Below are 5,642 nucleotides of genomic sequence, written 5' to 3' on the forward strand. Positions count from 1 at the left end.
TTTGGGGATCAGTCGTGGTGATTGATTTGGTTGTTATTGGTATGGCTATAGTTTCCATTTTGTTTGAGTTCTCCTTGCGTGATGACGCTTTTGGGATCAAGTCGATTGATTGATGTTTCGGGTAAAGAGAGCATTGCATTGTTAGTATCACTTGTAGTGTCACTTCTAGATTCAGAGATGGATTGTTAGAGTCTTACTATTATGGTAAGGGCTCAAGTTTGTTTTGAGACAGGTTGTTGTCACCTTTGGTTTTGGAGTCAAATTATTACTAGGACTAGTCCTTCCTTTTATCTAGACACTCTAGGACACGATGTCCATAGGGTTCATTATTGCATCATTTTTGTTTTTTGTAGTTTCGTTTACTACCATGTTAATAGTATGATTTATGATGTTGTGATGCATAAGTAGGTGGAAGTGTATCCACATTTGTTTCCTTGTTTTGTGGCATTAGCATAACTTCTTTATATGCTTTGAGATGCCATGTTATTACTGTACTTTAGTGATATGATATTGTGCTTACGTGGAGACGTGTTATATGTACCCTTGATTTTTATCTATGTGAGTGGATTTATTTATTTGGTAGTTGCATTCCTTGTCATATGCATGACTTTCATATTCGCTTCCCTCTCTTGTTCCCTTTTCTTGTTGACATTTGTGGGAGAATATGGTTTCTTCTCTTTTTAGGTTTAAGTAAGGGACTTCACAAGGAGTGAGTCTCTTCTCTTCGTCGCCTTGTGCACGGTTTTGGGGTTAGTTGGTCCGTGAGGATCACCATTGTTGTCCAGAGTCCTTGGTGAGGATTTGATTGATTTTGGTCGACTTACTTCCATGTAGGGGGTGAAGTCTTTGACCTTGTTGTCTTTCATTTTAGCGACTGAGTTATGGTGTTGTCCTTCTTAGGACTGGTGGTTCCCTTTCTTTTGTGTCTTCCCTTGGGGAGTTTTGCCGTGGTTGTTGACGGGTTGTGGTGCTCGGTGTGAGTGGATTGGTATGAGATCATTTTATGGGGAATTGTGTCCATTTGATTGAGGATTTGGTTGACTCGTTGTGTGAGTTTGACGCTGTTTAGGGATGTCTTTTGGAGACTTGTTTTAGTTTTGGAGACCTTGATGTGGTTGACTCTTAGGAGGAGTTTTGAAGGATCGCTGTTGGATATGGCTTGTTTGTGGAGTTGTCTCTTCCTAGTTATGACTAGGTATAGTTTTGAGGAATCGTAGTTCCAGTGGTTGTTTATGGATCGATGGAAAATTGAGGAATTTTGATTTAGCTTGGTGTTGCCAAACACGATTTTGAGAGATCCATTTTTATGACAGTGGCGACCTGAGTTTTTCAACTCGGTTCGTTAGTGCTGAACTGAAAGATGACCCGATAACGGATCTGAAATGCGGAAGCAAAAGATGAAACCAAAGTCTTTAGAGATATAAACCATCTCTAAGACACTAATGTGACCTTCCGTGAAGTCACGAAGCTCAAAGAGAATGAAAGCGGAAACAAATGGGTTAAAACGGGCAAATCCGTGAAGCAAGGGGCAAAATGGTCACTTCATAATTAAAATGAGAAACTTGACTCTAAACAAGTCAAACAAGGTAAAAAAAAACCTAATTTAATCATTTCATGACTTTCCAAGAGGTTCTAAGAACATTGGACAACAATCCCACAAAACGCCCTTTTCCAGTTTAAGCGAAAACCGACACCCTCACACTAAAACTTGAATAACTCCCACTGTGATTGGAATCTGAGAATATAATTAGTACCATTGGAAATTTGACTCAAAATTCATGAATTTAGGCTCAAGAATCACCCTATTTGGATTTAAAACGAAGGAGTTCTGGTCATTTGAAGTCGGAAGATTAGTGCTGAAACTGGACTAAAGCTACTCTCGGGATCTAGCTATTTTGGTCAACCGAAATGACCCATCGGATGACCAAAATGAACAAAATCTGTGCTAAAAACAAGTATTTAAGGCTTAGTTGGTTTGATACACCAAAAGGAACCATCGGTCGACCGAAATGACCCTAAATGCTAACTTTGGCTACTAGAAAGTGAGGTTTCAAGGTTCAAACAAAACCCAAAAGGCTTCGGTTGACCGAAATGACATTTCGGTCGACCGAAATGACTCGAGAAAGTGCACAAACCTCTTGTTATGCATCCATGACTGAAAGTTTATTTGGAATCCCCCATGGCATACTAAATATGCATTATATGCAAATATGTGATGATGTGAACATGCACGTAAGTGTAATACAACATTTGAAACATGTTGCAATGGCCTACGGCCTCATTACATTCCATTTACAAAATTTCACATGTCAAACCTCAAAGTTTGGAAAAATTTACATTTCCAAACAAAACTTGAAACTTAGAAGTATATACATGAACTTTAAGGTTAGTGACCCTTGGTCACAAATCATACATATCAAATAAGCCCTAAATAACATACTTAAGTACACTTTACACCCAATGAAGAAAAATTAGCATATTGAACCTAACTAAGCATTACAACACCAAATGTAAAACTTAAACATGCTAACACTTGCATGTGAACAAGAATGCTTTTAAAGAAACTTCAAATCTCCAAACCACCAAAGGTAAATGTTAATCTCCATATCTTGAATCTTGTACATGAAATATGCCCCAGTAATGTAGGGGTGAGCAACATAAAGTTACTCGTAGGAAATGAACATGCATCGACCTACGCATTATAATTTTATCACCTTAAGGTGAAACATGTTAAAGGGCTTATGCCACCTAACGTCTACGTCAAAGTGAGACTCAGGGATCATCCTAAGCTACTCATGCAATTGGAATGAACAATGTCATATAAGTATACATGCTCAAGTACACTAAGTCATGTTAAACAAGTTATGCATTGTCTAAGCATGCATATACAAACATACAATTAACATGGAAAATTCATGAATCAAGCATATATGCACAAGTATACTAAGCTAAATGAATTACGCGTGAGACAAGCATACACGACACAAGTATACATAATGAAGTCCGATTGCATAAATCAAACATGCAATGCTTAAGTATACTAATTGAGATCTAAATACACAAAACAAGTATATAGTTTCAAGTATACTAAATAGGATTCAAATACCCACAGTAAGCATCAATTCTCAAGCCACCAGTAATCCATGATTAACAAATTGAAATTAAATGTGAAATCAAATAGTGGAAAGACTAAGATCCTTGGCTATAGACCAATCAAGTTATTCTGGGTTACTAGCCTGCAAGGTACTACTTAGTGCGCACGTGTATAAGTTATTCCAAGTAATTACGACCCACAAGGTACTACCTATTGTGCACTTGATATGACTTAGGAAACTCATAAATCCATACCAGGGCTAGACCCTAGCCATCATATGAACATGATCCTTACAAGCCTCCAAAAATAATAAGTTCAAAATTTATGCATATTACTACTACATAGTAACAAGTTAGCAACATAACTCTCAATTGTGCATAATAAGCATTTCATATTCATAATGCAATGAAATCACAAGTCAACAATATATTCATATTAGAAACATATTCTCATGAATATAAATTTAACAATAACACTTTCCAATGCTTAAAACCTAATCAAGTGAATACACCACAAGTCTAAATCCATGATCTTAAAATAGAAGCAACTCCTAAAACATGATTAAATCCATGGATAAACAACATAGAATTTAATTACATCAAAATAATCAAACTCTTTAGATTTCAAATCATCCCCAAATGGCCTCAATTTAATAGATCTTAAAAGACATATCATGGTCATTACATATATTCATTCAAAAGCTTAATTAGGCCCATGAAACCACTAAATAGATTTTAATTAATTCTCTTAATTAAAGTCTCCAAAATTTCAATCTCAACCAAATGCTCTCAAATTAAAGTATGTTAAACAACATACCAAAACTTAATTTAGAAGCATAATACAACTCAATTTCATGCAAGGTATAGCCAGGAACTTTAATCTTTCACAAAAGATAAATATTAATTAAAAAATGCTATTTTTATTTAATTAATTCCAATTTAATATATGTTAAAAAATATATTAAAACTAAACTTTCTAGCATGCCACAATTCAAATCAAAGTTATATATCATCATAATTTTAAATCTTATACAAAGAAATAAAAATTAATAACTTTCTAGATTTGATACAAGGCATACAAATATGTTGTATAATCATGGCAAACACATAATACAACACACAAATAATCCTAAAACATTCCCTACCTCCATTTAAGATGAAATCCCAAATCCCCACCAAATGGAAACCGCTCCAAATCCGACGAAACCCCTAGGTTTTGTCGGGGACAACACCACGAACAAGAATCCGAAGAAGCCCCATCAAAAACACATCTTGACTTCAAACCCAAACTCAAGAAATAGCCAAAACTGAGTTCTAATAAGTGGGAAAGGTAGAGCACGGCAAGGGGAATAATAAACACAAAGGTACTATACCTTTTCAACCAAGAGAAGTGACCGAAAAAGAAGAGAGAAGCATGGCAGCCATGGCTGCCATGAGATCTGGTCAAGAGAGAGGAGAGAGAGAGGAAAATCTGATATTTTCTCTTAAGTGCTCCTATTTATAGAAAATCTCAAAAAGTGCCCCAAAAGGGCCCCACCGGGTCCAGAAAAGTGAAATTCGAGCAGACGCTCTCAAATGGCAAAACTCTGTGAACGAAAAAGATTCAAAATGAGAAAACATGAATAACAGAAGAAATACGTCAAAAATCGAGTCCTGAGCAGAAAGCTATGCCCCAAACAAATTTGGCGCAAACGGGGGCCAAAAACCCTGAAACTGGAAATTATTGACCTGGAGGAAATTGCAAGAGTACACGACTCGAGGAAAAGTGAAAATGAATCCCGTACGAGGATCCAAGCCCAAAACAAGACATTGAGCAATAACTTTCATTAATTGCACAATGGCCCTCTAAAAAGTGAAAACTACGAAATTGCTCCAGAATGAAAATATCTTCCGAAAAGATATTTTCTTAGAAACCCCTGAAATAAATATCTTCAAAAGATATTTATGAAAAACACCCCAAGAAAAGAAAAAGTTACCAAAGAACTTTGCATCCATGCCCCTATGGACACCGGGAGCAACCAGAGTACTTTCTTGCAAAGGTAAAGACACGTATTTCATGGAAACCACTGAGAATGAAGATACGTGTAGTCAAAAACCAACTCTGAGCATAGGAAGTGTGGTTATGCCAACAAAGTGGCAAACGGGGAAAAGACAAAATAGGGAAAAGGACGAAATAGGGAAAATGACAAAAAGTGAATAGTGTCGAAAAACGAAAAATTTGGAAATGACTCGGTCCTCAAAGGAAGTTGTGATTCTAAAGAAAAGAGTCTCGGAAATCATTTCAGAGCACTTGAGATGATACTAATCGACAAGAAACCAAACTCAGAAGGGAAAAGACAACGAAAAAAAAAAAAAAATTCCGAAAAATCTAGGTCATTACAACCTTCTCACCTTAAAGGGATTTCGTCCCTAAAATCCAACCCCAACCAAAACAAAAAGGTGAAACCAGGATAACTACGAAGTACATCTCCGAGTACCCCACACAACACGCCACATCAGCGACCTCAAAGCTGAAAGGAAACCCCCAAACCAATGTCATTCGCACCTAC

The sequence above is a fragment of the Cornus florida genome, unplaced genomic scaffold (assembly GCF_030987335.1).
Source record: "Cornus florida cultivar Cherokee Brave unplaced genomic scaffold, ASM3098733v1 CherokeeBrave_3.0.0_Hap2_Chr02, whole genome shotgun sequence".
Classification (NCBI taxonomy): domain Eukaryota; kingdom Viridiplantae; phylum Streptophyta; class Magnoliopsida; order Cornales; family Cornaceae; genus Cornus; species Cornus florida.